Source organism: Mustela erminea, chromosome 2, assembly GCF_009829155.1.
Source record: "Mustela erminea isolate mMusErm1 chromosome 2, mMusErm1.Pri, whole genome shotgun sequence".
In the NCBI taxonomy this organism is placed as follows: Eukaryota; Metazoa; Chordata; class Mammalia; order Carnivora; family Mustelidae; genus Mustela; species Mustela erminea.
Genome location: NC_045615.1, coordinates 68,275,606 through 68,294,992, shown reverse-complemented (window position 1 = coordinate 68,294,992; position 19,387 = coordinate 68,275,606). Strand labels below are relative to the sequence as shown.

General features: G+C 35.6%; 1 long non-coding RNA gene across 2 annotated transcripts in view; it reads left to right on the top strand.

Moving 5' to 3' along the window:
• The window catches only part of LOC116583336, a 125,576-nt gene extending 109,206 nt beyond the window's left edge, over positions 1 to 16,370 (top strand). The window contains exons 5-6 of one of the 2 annotated variants that reach the window (XR_004282688.1): positions 1,568 to 1,704; positions 16,284 to 16,370. This is a non-coding gene — a long non-coding RNA (uncharacterized LOC116583336). The remainder of the gene's footprint in view (positions 1 to 1,567; positions 1,705 to 16,283) is intronic. The other variant, XR_004282690.1, reaches the window with a different exon arrangement.
• The last annotated feature ends 3,017 nt before the right edge of the window (positions 16,371 to 19,387 follow it).

Genomic DNA, 19,387 nt, shown 5'->3' with positions numbered 1-19,387 from the left:
AATTATTAGTAAAAGAAATAATTCAGTTAATGTTTGTATCTACTTAGGACTAATCTCATACCTCTGGTGAAAAAAGTTTTCTATGACCATTGTCAATTTGAAGAGACTGATTTTTTATTTCCTTCTGGAAGACATTACTAACCAGAATCAATGAAATCTATAGAATATGAATATATCTTCATGTATGGGCATAGATGGTGAAATACTTTTTTTATCTAATGGAGATATCACAGGTAATAAAGAACAAGGGAGAAAGACCAGATTTTAAAGATAAGATGGGATTCTTATTTGAGGGTAGGCATAGAGTCAATTGGATGGAAGGATAGAATATTTGAAAAATTTTTATGGCAGGAATATTTTAGAAGTTAGCATTTATTTGAGGAATGGAACACACAATTTCTGACCTCCTTCTTGTTCTGTGTAACAAAATATATAAGTTAACTAAAGGAAAAAAGAATAGACTTATGAAGGGCTAGTGCCTCGTGATAAGTTGTTGACCAGATGTTGGGCATCTAATTGGCATGATTTATGGCATTCTTGGTGACATGACGTCTTACAAAGGTCTGGGTGCTCTCCTCACTGGTTGTCCCTCCCCAGATCTCTTAGATGACTGGTGGACAACTTGCACACACATGAGCCAGTGCAGGATAAAGACTATTTCAGGATGAGTTTTTTGGAAATAAGTTAGTTTTTTTTATAGAACACAGTATCTGTAACTGCACATGAACTTTGTTTCATTATTAACATCTTAAAATATATTTGAATACAATTTCAGAAATCACAAAAGATCAGATTACAACAATGCATTTTTAGAAAAAAAAGTGTTCTGTAAGATGCTTGGAAAACTGGATGGCTTTGCCTTTTATTATTTGGTTTTGCAAGGTATTTGCCTACAACAAAAACCTTATTTCACAATACCTGTCATCACTGTACTCTTTAGAATAGGAAGCACTTCTATTACAAAGGAAAGAAAAATTGTTTAACATAAAAACTATTTCCAAAACAATGTAAGTGAAGCAAGATTTTTGTCAAGTATTTTTACCTTCTGGACAGTAGTTCTAGGCCATACATTTTATTTAGAATATAATTATTTATATAAAAATCATTTGGTTGGTTGAGCCAATTTGCTCTTACAACCATGTGGTAGGTAAATGCATATGTTCCCACTTACCCGACTAGTTCAGTGGAACAGTGGTCTCTGAAGTGGGTGTGCATCCCCAGCGAGTGTGAACCATGATCCACTGGGGTAGGAGAGGGTAAGATTATAAATCCCACTTATGTTGATTTTCATCTAACTGGAAAAAGAATGAAAATTGATAATATTTAGCATGTCTCCTGACACTTCTGCTCCCCCTGTGTCTCGTCTTCAGCTGTGCGTCTTGAAATGTTAAGGAAGGGTAGGTGTTTGGACAGGAGCCTGCTCATGTGTTTGTTCACTTTTGTTTTATTATGAGGTGCTGTAGTGTTAAAAGGTGCCATTGATTTTGTTATGATAAAAGCAAGACTTTTAAATTTCAGTATCATGAGAAACGTGTGAAATGACCATGAAAATCTTTTTACCTCACAGAAATTCATCACTTACCTCATGAGTTGTCAAAGATGAGTTATACACATTCTTTTTCAAAACTGAAGTAAAGGCGTTCCAGTTTTCCTGACCTTTTTTTTGTGATACCAAAAGGATGATGAAACCATGTTATGTAACAGGTATTATCAAAATAATATACCAGGTGAAGTGAATGGCTTAAGCAGTGCTTAAGAGATTAAGTTTGTTTAAAATAAACTTGTGATTTTGAAGAAAGCATTTTGAAAATTTGAATTTGAAAAATTTTAATCATTGAGTAATTTTATTGTCAAATAAAAAAATGTATTGCCAAAATCTATCACCTATAAAAACCATCAGAATTACACACTTTTTAATTTTTTAAGTTTGGAAGTCGAAATTTCAAACTTCTTTAAAATCTTCCAGATGAAGAGTTTCAATAGGTTTCGAATCATGTGCTAAAAAATATTTAAAAAGCAACATTTTTTCATGTAGTTTATAAGAATAATGCTTGATTTTGGAGCGACACAAATTTCCTGGCAAAATTTATATTCTTCAACTGATACATAATTATATATAATATCATCTATGTTATAGAACAATGTCGTATATGATCTAATGACATGTTAATAATAGATACTATGTATTCTATGGTAGGTAATATTATATATTTTGTACTAGAGATTATATATATTAAGGGACTGTAGAAATAGCTTCATGGTTTGATAAATGCAGACAATATACTTTGGTGCATGCCCTTCCATGTAGATACTTACCTTTGTGAAGTATCTCTTTTCGTTATGACTGCCATTAAAATCAAATATCTGTTTAACTTAATTAGAAAGAAAATTTAATGATATATTTCTACCTAAAGGTATTATCACTAATCAAGATTTCAGTGAAAGCAAGAACCTTTAATAATGTTGATAAATACATAAAATACTGTTTATTTCAGTTATAACTCATTATTATTTTAATTTCTGTTTTGTTTATGTTTAAACATGCACATTGTATTTGTTTAATTTAAATGAGTACACTCAAAATTTTTAATAATTTATTGAGTTACATTCACATAGCATAAAGTTAACAATTTTAAAGTGAACAATACAGTGGCATTAAATACATTTTTAGTGCTGCGCAAACACCATCTCTATCTAGTCCAAAGCATTTCTGTCACTGCAAAGTAAAACTCCCTGAGCCATTAAATAGTTTCTCATCATTCCTTCCTTCCCTTGGCCCTTGGCAATCACCAGTCTGCATTCTGTCTCTACAAATTTATTTATTCTGGATATTACATGTAAATGAAATCATATAGTATATGAACTTTTGTGTCTGGTTCCTTTATTTCATACAGTGTTTTAGAAGTTTGTAGTATCTGTCAGTACCCCATTCTTTTTTATAGCTGAATACTATATCATTGCATGTATTATTATAATTTGTTTATCCATTAATCCATGATGAATATTTGGGCTGTTTCCACCATTTGGCTCTCATGAATAACACTGTTCTGTTTTTAATTCTTTGGGGCATATACCTAGGAGTAGAACTGTGGGGTCACATGGTAACTCTCTGTTGAACTTTGGGGGAAAGGCCAAATTGTTTTCCATAGTGACAAAACCATTTTGCATTCCCACCAGCAATAAATGAAGGGTCCATTTTCAGTGAGTATACTTTAAAAATAAACAAATATATTAGTGGTGCCCACCAAAATGTTTTCTACCAACTAAGAATAAAACTCTGAAAGGTCTGGAGCCTACTCCAGAGGGAGCACTCTGGCCCCATGTGAGGTGAGTGTACAATCATGTATGTTTGTAGGATGGCGTAGGGCGGGAATGCTGTGGGTGTGTTCTCTTTGGCCTTAGAGTTGCCATCTGTAAATGAGAAGTTTCTAAATGAGATTGTAGGCTACCCCTAAGAACTCAGTAGGCCACTGGTCATTTATTATTCCTCAGGCTCTATTCTAATAAGCGTTTACATTTTATACCCAAGAGGAATGAAAATAAATCACAACCTGGCTTCTTATGAATTATACAAAAATTACATGTACTATTTGCTTCTCTCCCTCTCAGCACACTAGGCTGTGTTGCATTTATCTTACTGTAGATGCCTTTGTGGTGATTGTAGCCTCTTTTTTCCTTTAGGGCACCATGTGTTGTCGAAGATTAGTTGACCATAGAGTTGAGGGTCCATATCTGGGCTCTCTACTCTGTTCCACTGGTCTATGTGTCTGTTTTTGTGTCAGTACCATACTGTCTTGGTGATCACAGCTTTGTAGTAAAGCTTGAAATCAGGCAACGTGATGCCCCCGGTTTTGTTTTTCTTTTTCAACATTCCCTTAGCAATTTGCGGTCTCTTCTGTTCCATACAAATTTTAGGATTGTTTGTTTCAGCTCTTTGTAAAATGCTGGTGGAATTTTGAATGGGATGGCACTGAACGTATAGATTGCTCTAGGCAGTATAGACATTTTAACAATGTTTATTCTTCCAATCCATGAGCATGGAATGCTTTTCTATCTTTTTGTGTCTTCTTCAGTTTCTTTCATGAGTATTCTGTAGTTTCTTGAGTACAGATCCTTTATCTCTTTGGTTAGGTTTATTCCCAGGCATCTTATGGTTCTTGGTGCTAAAGTAAATGGAATCAATTCTCTAATTTCCCTTTCCATATTTTCATTGTTAGTGTATAAGAAAACAACTGATTTCCATATATTGATTTTGTATCTATTACACTACTGAATTGCTGTATGAATTCTAGTAGTAGGGAGGTGGAATATTTTGGGTTTTCCATATATAGTATCATGTCATCTGTGAAGAGTTTCTCTTCTTCTTTGCCAATTTGAATACCTTCTATTTCTTTTTGTTGTCTGATTGTTGTTGCAAGGACTTCTAGTACTGGGTTGAACAACAGTGGTGATAGTGGACCTCCTTGTCGTGTTCCTGATCTCAAAGGGAAAGCTGTCAGCTTTTCCCTATTGAGGATGATAATCGCTGTGGGTTTTTCATAGATAGATTTTTATGAAGTTGAGGAATGTTCTCTTGATCCCTATATTTTGAAGCATTTTAATCAAGAACGGATGCTGTATCTTGTCAAATGCTTTTTCTGCATCAATTGAGAGGATCCATGTTGTTCTTCTCTTTTCTGTTATTGATTTGTTCGATCACATTGATTGATTTGTAAATGTTGAACCACACTTGCATCGCAGGGGTAAATCCCACCTGGTCATGATGGATAATCTTTTTAATGTACTGTTGGATCCTATTAGCTAAGATCTTGTTGAGAATCTTGACATCCATATTCATCAGGGATATTGGTCTGAAATTCTCCTTTTTGATGGGGTCTTTGCCTGGTTTGGGGATATCAGGGTACCAAGGAATAGCAACAATCATAACAATATAGAGAAGCTGCCTGTGTAAAGCACATAATGCATTCTTTACAAACATAATTTTACTTAAGTCTCATTAGAACCAATCTCTTCTTTACAAAGAAGGGATCTGAAGCAGAACGAGGTTAGCGGATTTGCCTCAAGAAGAAGTAGAAGAGCTTGGATTAGAACACAGATTTGTCTGATTCAAGATAAATGCTCTTTCCATTTTACTTTTGTTCAAGAGAAAAACTCCTTCCATATTACTTCTGAATGCCTCACCCAGGCATTTTACCCAGCAACTCTCCGACCTTGGGTTGATTTAGCTTTATTACACACATGGGGGGCACTGCTGAATTGTAAAACATCATTGACCCCATGAATAGGAGATTCTTTAAAAAAAATCCTTAATAATGCCTAAGATGGGGGCGCCTGGGTGGCTCAGTGGGTTAAGCCCCTGCCTTCGGCTCAGATCATTATCTCAGGGTCCTGGGATCGAGTCCCCCATCGGGCTCTCTGCTCAGTGAGGAGCCCACTTCCCTCCTCTTTCTATGCTTGCCTCTCTGTCTACTTGCGATCTCTCTGTCAAATAAATAAATAAAAACAACAAAAAAAAATAATAATGCCTAAGATGAACTCAGACTACCTAGACAGACTCAGTCTCTCTGTATTCCTTCTCCCCTGAGGCAGGTGGGTGAGGATTTGTTTACTGCACTTCATTAAACCCATTCTTTTGTACCTTTGTACATTTATTTCTGGTCCAGAAAAGCAGAGATCTCAGTAGATCTCAGGAGCTCAAACCCCAAGATTAATCATTCTTTATTACAAAAGAACCAAAGTCCGATTATATAACCATTCTACATTTCCTACGTTGTATTCAATCAAAGCATTTACAAAGATCAGGAAACCCCATCGGGAGCTCTAGAAACACAAACTGAAGGGAAGGACAGTGAAACCCTGCTGCAAATCATCTTGATAAAAAAGAAAAGGAGTGAAAGCCCTGAGAATACCACAGGCTGGGGTCAGAATCCTGAGCACCAAGTTTTCATAATACGGCTAGATAGAAAAAGTATATAGAGCTGTTTACCCAAATGCCACTATTTAAGCATTGTGTCATTGTTTATAAGATTCAAAACTAACATAGATAAGTAGAAAAGTATTTTGCAGGAATGCACTGCTAAGACAATGGGGCTCCAACACTACCGAACTCACTTAACGGGTCACCACAGTAATGCTACTATTCAGCCATTTTCTCCGAAGGCCATGTTTTACCTACTTGTCATCTCTGATGCCCAGCACTATATCTGACAAATTACTCAATAAAAGTATGAATAATAATGGATACAAGAAGCAAAGATAAAATTGTTTCCTAAGGCAAAAGCTTTTTATTATGCATGTTTTAACGCCTTTGCTTTAGATTTAGATTTTTAATACGAAGGAGGATATTCTAGAATGGTACAGATGTAACTACCTTATTTTCAACTCTAAGAAGGAGGCTCTAGAAAAAGAGAAGACATGCATAGATGATGCTTCTGCTGGCTACCTTTCTTTTGCTGACTTCTCAGGTATACTTTGGCCCTTCACCCTGCTCTCTATCTACTTGGTTGGCCTGGAATGGACTGCATTCATGGGTTCCCTTGCCTTTGACTTATGGTTGGATTAGACCAAGGAAGTCATAGCAAGAGATGAGATAGTAAGAGGACAGTGAGTAAGGTTATTTATTCTTTTCACTTACTCCCCACGTGGTCACTGTGGGCTGACTGCTTACCTTTTCCAGGGGGACTTTGCCAGAACTTTGCTCTTCAGGTTCCCGGAACTGCACCTTCCATTCACCCTTTCAGTTCTTGGGATTTATGTGTCGCAGAGAATGTGATCAATTGTTTTCTTTCTTTTTTTTCCCCTATAAACCTCCTTGCTTTTAATAAACCATTTTCTAAAGCACCAGTTTACATTTTTAAAAAAACATACTTAAAAATAACATTTTTTGGATGACAAAAGTAAAGTATGTTTATTTTAAACTGCATAGAACTTATGGAGAAGTCCTTAGAAGAAAATAAAAATTCTTTATAAATCTACCATCTGGCTATATTACCACTCTGATGTATGTTCTTGCAGTTTTTCTGTGCATTTGTATGTGTGTGTGCATAGAGACACGTGTGAATATTCTGGTTATATGTAATATATAATATATAGTTGGATATATAAAACAATATCATACACACTTTTTATAACTTCAGACTTGTTTTCTTAACTTTCATTAATGCATTTATTATTTTTGAATTGTAATAATATAATTTACTAGGAACTGTTTATTTACATGTCTATTATTACATTTCTTCAGGAAAATAACATGGTTACTACTAATTTGAAACCCTCAAATACACATTTTACCTTCATGTTTATACATGACTTTACAATGTTTTAAATGTTGGGTTACTTTGGAATACACTAATCTGTCAGTAGGAGAGATTGCATCTCTTCCTTTCTTCCTTCCTTCCTCCCTCCCCCATCTCTTTCTTTTCTTTTCTTTTCTTTCTTTCTTTTCTTTTCTTTCTCTCTTTCTATCTTAAAAGATTTTACTTATTTATTTGTCAGAGCAAGAGAGCATGAGAGTATAAGCAGGGGGAGTGGGGGACTGCAGGCAGAGAGAGAAACAAGCTCCCCCGCTGAGCAAGGAGCCTGATGCAGGGACTCAATTCCAGGACCCTGGGATCATGACCTGAGCCAAAGGCAGATGCTTAACAGACTGAGCCACCCAGGCATCCAAGATTGCATAATTTCTTATGAAATTCTGTAGTTCTATTGTCTGAGCAAAGTGAATACATAATATAATTTCTATGAAGCCAAAGTTAACTAATTTTAGAAATTCAAGATCATATGTTCTGTCATCTGACTACTGGGGTTCCAAATTCTGACTCCACAATTTACTTGCAATTTTTAGAAATTACCAGTGCTTCACTTTTCTCGTCCATAATATGTAAATTACACTAGTGTATTCATTGTTGTGTTTTGGGAAGAGCTGAGTGTAAAGCACATAGCCCAGTGTCTTGCAAGGAGGAGATACCTACATATGTTCCCACTTATTATTATTTGCTATATCATCTCTGTCATCATCCGAGAGTGTTAGTTACCTATAATTCGCTAAGGGTTCTAATTTTAAAATGCCTTATTTCAATGGAAATCCTTCTAAAATGCATCTCTTTCTTTTCTGCATTTTTAAGGTAGACTATCTTGTCTATTAAAACGTGACCCAGCATGTTTTAGTAGACATTAATTTTTATTGACTTGTGATACCATTAGTAGATATTAAAGTATTTTGCTTTCTTCAGTTCTTTACTAAATGCTAACAAGAGGAAACTGCTCCATAACGAAGAAAGTGTTAAATACCAATTCTAAAACCATTTCTGGGTTCTTTATGAATTATACAGACAATAAGTTCCCTTGTACTGCTGTGGATTTTAGTGATTAAAGAAGGCTTCATAGATGGAATTTCAGTGGGATCTGGAAAAATGGACTTGTTTTTACTAATCCTCAGATGAAGTGAATCCATTTACACTATGGGCTCCATCAGTTTCAGGTGAATGCTCCCCAACAGCCACCTGGGGACAAGCCTATCATTCCAGAGAAATGGAGGCTAGGAGAGTTTCTTAACGACACTGAGCACAAACTGGCCTGTTGGGGGATTTGGATAGAGGACTTAAGTGCATGTCGTGGGCATCAAACTACACTCCAAAGAACGCAACATTTTCCTCTTCTTCCCTCTTTGAGGGCAGTGCTCTGATGTCCTAGAGAAGGAGAGGAACTAACCCAAGAAACATTAACTTATGTTTCCGGTATGTCAAACAAACTTTAGGATTATTAACTCACAGAATGATGTCTCAGTTCTCGGCTTTGTCCGAGTGTACTTGAAATGGAGCATGTGTTTCACAGTGAAGTGATATTTAGGTAACTCTGTCTTGTTCAAAATTTCTGTTTTGCAAGGAGCAGAAATGGAAGAGTTGAGCTGAAAGTCCAAATACGAAATGAGCTTCGCAAATAATTCAAGGATTGTTGTTGGGGGCAGGGTCCAGATAAAAACAGGAGAAAGAGCAGTGGAAGATCAAAGCCGAAGGGGAAGCAGCGAGCTGGAAGGGCAAAGCCTGTCCCTTCAATTGTATGCACGTGCAGCCAACAGGTCTGCACTTTGATGATGATGATGGGGGATTATAAGCTTCCTATGGTATTTTTGGAGAAACTCTAAAAATCGTTTTTTCTAAATTCAGGTGAGGTTGACTGTAAGAGGATTAAGTGTGTCTCTATCAAAAAGGCTTTCAGGGATATGGGGATTTTAAGGCACTTGAAATAATCCCTGCAGAGCAGGCAAGAAAATAGTATCTTTACTTTAATCGAGTAAAAGGTATTATTAAGGAATCACATATGATAGATATAGTTCAATTTATTACATTTATACTAAAAGTATTTGCCTAGCAAAATTAAGCGATTCTTTATAAAAGCAGCCTGATTTATATATTTCTTCAAGTACTGCTGTACCATTTGTCTCAGCATACCTGTTGCTTACAATTTTTAAAAATGTTGTCATTTGCTATTTTTTATTTTTTGCTCTGTCTCTCTCTCTCTCTCTGTCTGTCATTATCCCCCCTCTGGTTGTGTGGCAATGTGGAATAAATATGAGTTAAGAGTTCGATTGTGTAGTGAGATAGATCAAGATTCACATTTAACCCTGAGCTATATATATTCCATATATGTCTTTCAAGTTAGCTTCTCTGCCTCAGTTTCCTGATCAGTAAGCTGAGGATACCAACACATTCTTCATTGTTCTGGTGACAATCAAATGTGGTAGTCTGTGTAAGGTGTTTCGGTATATTCCATATATATATTGTGGGACATATAAAAGCCAGTACTTTTTTATTCTTTGAATGAGCTTTTATGATGATTCTGTTGACAGTTTATACTACATATTTATTGCACAAGCAAATTTATATTTATGTTCCCATTTTCAATTTTGTAGTTTGGTAAAGGTGATGATGATGATGATTTCCTGTGAGCAGATAAGAAAATTGAGCCTCAGAGATTTTAAGTCATTTGTAACTGCTAAATAGAAGACTTGAAATGTGAAAATATGAAATTGAGATTATTTTTCTCTTCAGTGGTATATATAGTGATAAGCATGGAAAAAGAGAAAGAGTGATTTAAAAAAAAATTAGTACAATGCTATCTTTTATAGCTCATTTCCCTGATTGTGTTGTACTGTGGCTAAAACATCTTGTCCTCACCTCAAAAGGCGAACAAACAGCAGCGGGAGAAATACTCACACGTTGAGTGTGGAAAGCTCACAAAAGGGGAAATGAGCAAGCATCTTCAATATACCACTTTAAAGAATGAGACATTTTACTGTTGCCCATAGGGTTCTTAAAATATGGGGCATACCATATAAAATACAATTTAAAGGAGCTGTCCAGTCCCTCTGAGATAAGCAAATGACTATAGGGATTTTAGGCAGCTTAGAAGGCGAAGCGGGGACACTCTCAGCCTCATTTATATCCTTGAAGGGAACTGCGGAATAGGGTATTTTATTTGGCTTCATTTCTACTGGCAGGGAAAAAAAAAAAAAAGGAAGAAACATTATCAGCTCAGAAGGATTTTTCAGGTCTTAAGGATTAACCATTGAAAAGAACAACAATTTTATTAAAACTTCTTTACTTTAACCATCTATAAAGGATTGAAGTATGGATTCCAAAAGGTTTTAAAGTAGGTAGCAGAATCATTCATCTTTGCAAAAATCAGCCAGTGAGGACATCAAAATCTCAACTCCTTGGAAAAAATAATGCTATATTTCTTTCAGTTGAGTATTTTTATACTGAGAACAAGATTAGAAGTTACATCATTGGTTAGGAGAAAATACTGGTTTTTTACTTCAAGTGCACAATGTCACCCATCTTTTATTTTCTCTGCCTCTGTCTTGATTATTTTCTTAAGTGAAGGATAGGATAAATACTTCATTCTTGTTAATTTAGCAGTTTTCAAAATGAGTTAGTTCCCTAGCATCCTCAAACGGTGACCAATGCGTGTGAATTTAAACAGGCAATCTGTTGCACTTAATATCTTAATGGATGCTCAGATTTTCCCAATTTTGGTCACTGGAAGCCTCTTTTCCATCTGAATCTTTTTGGACATAACCTCAGTGAGCTCCGACAGCCTTCTTTCTTGCTTGTTGACAAAGTTCACTCCGTGTGCTTCCTACTCTGAGACTGGAATCAGCTATTTCTTAAGGACCCCATCTTCTTTATTGTGGGCAACACATTTCAGAGACCCCAGTTGAATGTTGGAGAAACCAAACATTTCCTGCAAGATATTTTAGCATAGGTTGTTATCACACTCTTTAAATTATTATAATTATACTTCAGTGCCAAGCCAGAATAATTTATTTTTATTATTAATTTTTACTTTATTTTTTTACCTTTTGACCTCCTTCCCCCATTTCTCTCACCATCAACCCTCACCTATGGCAAACACTGATCTCTTCTCTGTATCTGTGATACTGTTTTTTTTCTCTGCCTCAGATTCTGCATATCAGGGAGATCATACAGTATTTGTCTTTCTCTGTCTGACTTACGTCACTTAGTGTAATGTTGTCCAGGTGCATTCTTGCTGTTGTAAATGGTAAGACTTCATGCTTTTTTATTGCCGAATAATATTCTTGTGTGTGTTTGTATGTGTACTACAATTTCTTTATCCATTCATTGATAGGCATTTAGGTTGTTTCCATATGTTGGCTATTGTAAATAGTGCTGCTATAAACACGGGGTTACATACATCTTTTTGAGTTAGTGTTCTCATTTCCTTCTGATAAATACCAGTAAATTGCTGGGTCCTGTGGTAAGTTCTACTCTGAATTTTTTTGAGGTGTATCTTTAGTGGCTGCACCAATTTACCTCCCCATCAGCCTGGCACAATGTTCCCTTCTTTTTATATCCTTGCTAACACTTGTTATTTCTTGTCTTTTTGATAATAGCCATTCTAACAGGTGTGAGGAGATATCTCATTATGGCTTTGATTTGCATTTTCCTGATGATTAAAGATGTTAAACATCTTTTCATGTGAAAAGTGGGCTTTTTTTTTTTTTTTTAAATTAATGGCTTTCTTTGTTGTGCAGCTTTTTAGTTTGATGTAGTCCCTCTTGTTTATTTGTGCTTTAGCTGCCTTTACTTTTGGGGTCAGATTAAAAAAAATCATCACCAAGAGATATGTCAAGTTGCTTACCATCAATGTTTTCTTTTAGGAGTTGTATGGTTTCAGATTTTGTGTTCAAGTCTTTTATCCACTCTTTAATCCATTAATTTTTGTGAATACTGTCAGATAGTGGCCTAGTTTCATTCTTTTGCATATGGTTGTCCAGTTTTCCCATTACCATTTATTTATTGAAGAGACTGTCCTTTCCCTATTTTATATTCTTGACTCCTTTGTTGTAAAATGTTTGACTGTAAATATTTGACTGGGTTTATTTCTGGGTTTTCCATCCTGTTCCACTCATTTTTTTCCCCTTAATCTCCTATAGTTTTTAGGATACAGGTCTTTTACCTCCTTGGTTAAATTCATTCTTAGGTGTTTTATTCTTTCTGATGCAACTGTAAATGGGATTTTTTTCTAAATTTCTCTGATAGTTTGTTATTAGTGTGTAGAAATACAGCAGATTTTTGAAAATTGATTTTGTATCCTGCAGCTTTCCATTATGTTGAACAAAAGTGGTGAGAGTGAGCATCCTTGTCTTATTCCTGATCTTAGAAGAAAAGCTTTCAATTTTTCATCATTGAGTATGATATTAACTGTGGGCTTTTCATATATGGCCTCTTTTGTGTTGAGGTACATTCCCTCCCTACCTACTTTGTGGGGAGTTTTTTTTTTTTTTATCATAAATGAATGTTGAATTTGTCAAATGCTTTTTAAAGCATCTATTAAAATAATCAAATGATTTTTAGCCTCCACTTTTTTAGTGTGGCCTATCACACTGACTGATTTGCAGATGTTGAATTGGGCTTACATCCCTGCAGTAAATCCCACTTGATCATGTGTGATTTTTTTTTAAATGGATCACTAAATTTTATTTGCTAATATTTTGTTGAAGATTTTTGCATCTATGTTCATCAGCGATATTGACAGTAATTTAGTTCAATAGTTTTCAGGTAATTTTAGGTATGTGTATCTGTAGATAAAACATCCTCATGATACACTGTCATTATAGGTATAAGTATTTATTTATAAACTACACACAAGTGATATTGTATTAATGTATACCATAAAAAGTTAGCCAAAAGTAAAAAAAAAAAGGGACTTTTATAATATTTTCTTTTCACATTCCAATGTGTTGTAGTGTGGGGGTGGGAGAGGTGTGGATTACCCTCTATTCTAGAAAATACTGATCTATATTATGAAGATCAAATATTGCATGTTTTAATTTATGTAATAACTTTTACTTTACAATTTCTTCTTGTCAGTTTTGAAAATTAAATCAAGATCTAGTGATGATTCATTCTTTGATAAAAATTAGAAAGTGTTGAGATTCAGAAGAAGCAAATTCTGGATGTTTCTGTGATTTGACATTCTTTTTTTGACTCATAGGCCCATTAGAATTCCTTGGTCTGACTGGTGTTCTAACTGTTTTGCTTAGGTACTTATCAGCAAATAATAAATAAGAAGTCACTATGTGTTCATTTCTATTTAACTGCTACTATTGAATGTATAAATAGAATCCTTTCACCCTTTCAAATGCTTGTGCTTACCTTATGTTGAAATAGGTAGGGTTTTTTTTTTTTTTTAAGATTTTATTTATTTGAGAGAGAGAGAGAAAGCAAGAGAGACCATGACAATACAGAGGGAGACGGAGAAGCAGGCTCCCTGCTGAGCAGAGAGCTGGATGTGGGGCTTGATCCCAGGACCCCAGGATAATGGCCTGAGCAGAGAAACTTAACCGACTGAGCCACTTACGCGCCCCAGAATCGGTAGTTTTTATAGATCCAGAAATTAATAAAATGCTCCTTAATCAGAATTAGTTTGGTTTGAGGAAATGCTGAATTTTCATTTTTGATGATAGGTGTAAGACCTCTGGAACACAGTGTTTGGGGTTTTATCATAAACTGGCATCTATTTCATTTTAGTAATACAATTTAATCTCATTGCCTGGGTGTGTGCTATAAACTATTGGGTTAATAAAAACTATATGGATATTATTTACTAGGTTTTGAAGCAAAACACCATGTTACTGTTCAGAAACAGATTATGTAATTCATGTTGAAAGATACATACTCTTGTATAAAATATAAAATACTTATTATGGTTAAGAATGATATTTGCTATATTTTAAAATAACTTTATTGGATTAATTATAGAGCTAGTAAGTATCATTGATATTTTGTCCCTGAATTTCTTTCACTGTGTAGTCCAGATTGGCAAACTGTAAAGAACCAAATAATAAATATTTATTTGAGGCTTTGCAGGCCATATGGTCTCTATTACAACTATTAAATTTTGCTGTTGTAGCATCAAATTAGCCATAGACAATACATTAATGAATGAACTACACTGTGTTCAAATTAAACTTTATATCGGCACTGAAATTTGAATTTCACTTAATTTTCATTGTCACAAAATGTTTTTCTTCTTTTAACTGCTCCTTCTCCCCAGTCATTTAGAGATGTAACTCTAAAACCATAAATGAAGAGGCATGCGTTGGATTTGACCTGTGAACCATAACTTGCTGATATCTGGTAGAGCCAACAGAACATAGTCCACAGATTGGATCTTCTATATGGCTACTAATTTAAAGGAACCAAGAGAAGCTAATTTAAAAAAATAAAATTTTAATTCCAGTATAGTTAACATACAGTGTTAGATTACTGTTTCAGGTGTGCAATGTAATGACTCAACAATTCTATACTTTTCAGGTATACGATATGATGATTCAACAACTCTATGTATTACTTATGTTACTCAGTGCTCTTCATGACATTTAATCCCCTTCAACTATTTCACCTGTCCCACTACCCACCTCCCCTCTGGTAACCCATCAGTTTGCTCTCTGTAGTTAAGAGTCTATTTTTTGGGGGCACCTGGGTGGCTGAGTGGGTTAAGGCCTCTGCCTTTGGCTCAGGTCAGGATCTCAGGGTCCTGGGATCAAGCCCCACATCAGGCTCTCTGCTCAGCAGGGAGCCTGCTTCCCCCTTTCTCTCTCTGCCTACCTCTCTGACCACGTGTGACCTCTATCTCTCTCTCTCTCTGTCAAAAAAAAAAAAAAAAAAAAAGAGTCTATTTTTGGTTTGTCTCTTTTTTCAAGAGAAGCTAATACCATGTTTTTCAGAATATAGGTCCTTCTTTCAGTAGCAATCACTTGATAGTCAAGTATTTTCAAATATCTAAAGATTTTAGGCAGTAAGCACAAAAGTTGATATTCTTCTAAACTCAAATATATTATTACATTTTCTCTATAATTTTCTTGTCTTAAAGGGGCTCTTTTTCTCTACTTACATGCCTTAAGTAAGTTACAAGATTAGACTCATGCATGGAAATCAAACCAAATAGTCAATGACACTAACTTTAGTTTATTTCACTCCCTGAAATTTATTGTAAAATGAACAATTTAATAGCACTTTGATTTTTTTTCTTACATAATTTAATTTGTTCCTGACAATAGCTTGTGAGGCAGGTGTGGTTATTATTCCATATTGTAGCGGAAGAACTTTTATTTATTTATTTATTTATTTATTTATTTAAAAGATTTTATTTATTTATTTGACAGAGAGAGATCACAAGCAGGCAGAGAGGCAGGCAGAGAGAGAGGAGGAAGCAGGCTCCCTGATGAGCAGAGAGCCCGATGAGGGGCTCTGTCCCAGGACCCTGAGATCATGACCTGAGCCGAAGGCAGCCGCTTAACCACTGAGCCACCCAGGTGCCCCGCGGAGGAACTTTTAGAAGAAAATCTAAAAATGACACCATGGTGAAGAAGTTGGAGGGAGGACTTGAAGTACTATTCATCTGTAGATTCCAAAGCCTGGTCTCCTTGCCTGAGTAAGGGTATGGGGCTCCTCGTATACATGCACATGCACACATCTGTGTCTAAATGCCAACTTAAAACTTTACTTACCACTTATTTATTTGAAAAGAAATCAGAAAACATTGCAGAGAATTTATTATACAAACTTTAAATAAGCAACCTAAGGTAACTTTCATTTTTTTTGTGATTTTTTTCAAGAACATGTGTTCAGAAGTTTATACATATAATTCAGAATCTTAAGCCAATATTTGAATCATCATCAATGCTTAAAGTAGGATACTCAAAGTTTACTTTAAAAAGAAAACACTTTTATTTATCTTTCCTCTCCTTCTTCTACCAGTTTGGAAGAAATTTATCTGGAGAAAAATCAAGGAATGTTGAGATCGAGCCAATCAGAGAGGATGAAAATGAGGCGCTGAGACCGATGAGGTAAAAATATGTTTCTTTCCTCTAGGCATTCGAAGACCACAGGCCTGAAAATTATTTGCTAAGTAAGTTGCTAATTTTATACTATAAGGGAAATTAATTGTTTTCAACTTTATATTGCTGTGGAATTTAATAACAACCTTATGACATTGCTTTATGGCAACAATTTTCAAACTGTGAGTCATGACACATTAGTAGGTCACGGAATCAATATGGCAATGTGATCAGTTTTTAAAAAATGATAGAATAAAAATACATGCGTTGTTCTAAATAAGGATAAGTATTGTCACGTGAGACTTTAGCTTCAACTGTGTATGTTTGGTTATGTCTCTGTTAACGTGGGTCCCCACGTGAAATGAATTTCTTACTATGAATGGTGGTCTCAAGTCCCTTCAAGGCCCTGGTTTGTGGAGGTGGTAACTCACTTTCCCTTCTGCAGCTTGCAGTTTGTTGTGTTAGTTCAAACTCAAACCCCAGGTCTAATTATTAGTAAGTGATCCAGAAGTTTGTTTAGAGTGCATTGATTGAAAATATGTGTTACCTTCTTTTGTCACCAGTACATTTAGCTGTTCTATTCTTTTTAAGATTTATTTATTTATTTAAGCAAGAGAGAGCACGAGCAAGGGGAGGGGCAGAGAGAGGGACACAAGCAAACTTCCTCCTGAGCGTGAAGCCCAGCCTTGATCCCAGAACTCCGAGACTATGACCTGAGCCAAGAATTAAGAGTTTGACGCTTAACCAACTGAGCCACCCAGGCGCCCCAGTACATCTGGCTGTTCCAAACAAGAAAAGCCCAGATTCAGAAGTTTGAACAGTTGTGTAATAATAGTTTATGAAACATGGCAGATTCTTGGAGAAGTCAGATGCAAGAGAGGACCATAGATGGGAAAAGGCAATTAGAGCAAAAACACACACTGTACACAGTCAGAAACCATCTCACAAAAGCTATATAGAGCCTTTACATTATTAGAAGAATATATAGGTTATGGACAGGAAAAAGTTATGTTGACTAGAATAATAATATGAATTAACTATTTTTTAAATGAGTAACATTTTGATGTCCATGTGAAAGTCTGAACCAGTTGTTTGAATGTTTTTGGCTTGTAGAGATCGGTAAGAATAAGGTAAAGCTGTGGGATCAGGAAGCATAGTTTTGACATTTTTATTCTATCAAGAAAAAGAAAAAAATTAAGCAGCTATCACCCTTTGTAACACATTTTGTTTATTTAAAGGGCATTTTAACAATGAAAAAGCACAAATTACCAAAAAAAGAGTACTTTTTATTTTATTTAAAATTCACTATGTTGCCCTTTCTTTTCTTTTTCTTTTTCTCTCATTTCACTAGACACTGAAGAAAACAGTAACTGAGTTTCATTTGGTGACCACTGTTCTAAATTTCTTTCCAAAACTGTGGAAAGGGTGTGACTGCCAGTCTGCCAGTCTATCTATGTTTCTGTTCAAAAGAGGAAACACGAGACCTTGGGAACATGTGGAAATGCTAAATTACAGCTATACATTAACTAGCTTTCCAGCATCTGAGGGAAAGGGTGGTTCTCAAGTAGATTAGTACTTGAAGGGAGAAGCAGGCGGTTAGGTTAGTCAAATGCAGCAATGGATGGCTCGGTGATTCTCTATTGGTTATATTAGTTGATTATTGGCTCTGTATGAATGCCTAGGTATTTCCTATTATCTCTGTTTTTGGCCATGGTTTCACTGAAATGTTAGGCTCTTAACATGATATAAATCTCAGTAGGTAGCTAAAAAATCTCACTTATGACATACATTGTGTCCTACAAACTCACCTATAAATTTTACATCATCACCTCAAGATAACTGACATAATTAGGATTGTCATCTTAACTTTGAAAACTTTTTTTCCCCTAAATCATGTTCATAATCTCCTTGATTAGTACTCTCTCATATACTGTAGGAAATGGTTCCAGAATTAGGTAACTTAGATTATTACTTGCTTGGGTGTGTTAAATCACTTAAAATATCTGCTCTGATCTGCCCTCTTTCTTTACCTAATTATGGGTGAAACTAATACCTCTCACAGAGATTTACATCTTTTTCTTTCAACTTTGAACTTGAAAGTTATTTTTCTATTAAAATTTTATTTAAAATTAAAATTTCTATAAAAATAAGTTTCACATTCAATTATCATTAGAAACAGTACATAAAACATTCAACAACTACAGGTCAATGGTAGCATCATTATTCCTTATATCCTTTCTTTAAGCCTTTCTATTCTTTAGAAAACCAATGAAGGGGCTTCTGTGACTTACATTATCTTGTTTTTTTTTTTTTTTTTAAAGATTTTATTTATTTATTTGACAGACAGATATCACAAGTAGGCAGAGAGGCAGGCGGGGGGCGGGGGGGAAGCAGGATTCCTGCTGAGCAGAGAGCGGGGATCGATCCCAGGACCCTGAGATCATGACCTGAGCTAAAGGCAGAGGCTTTAACCCACTGAGCCACCCAGGCGCCCCCATTATCCTGTTTTTTAGCAAAATCACATGTGTATTCTCCAGAAAGATTGCACTCCCCACCATACGGATCCCATAAACCTCGCAGCTGCCAAGTCGGATGGCGCTGGGCTTGTCAGTCCCACTCAGATATGATGATGGATGAACGCGGAGTTCTGTGGTGTGCTTCTAGCACTCCCTGCTTGGCTAGCTCACCCACGAGCTGATGAGCATTTCTTCCTAGGTCCTTCGAAGAGCCGTACAGGTGTTCTCTCAGTAATGGAAGGAGTTTGTGCAGGAGATTGGGAAAGTTGGGGCAGATATTTTAACATGATTGTCATTCGGAGAGAAACTTACCCTAGACTTTCAGCAGTTGCTCGAAACCTAGTTCAGTCATTGGTAATTGTCACTGTCACATTGTTCTTACACTGGCTCCGCTGTCAAGGATAAATTAGGAAGAGAGCTCTGGGAGGCAAAGCACAGCTTCATTTGTCCTGCAAGCTTTAAAAGTGACTTTTAACACACAGTGTGTCTTAATTGAAAGCCAAATAGA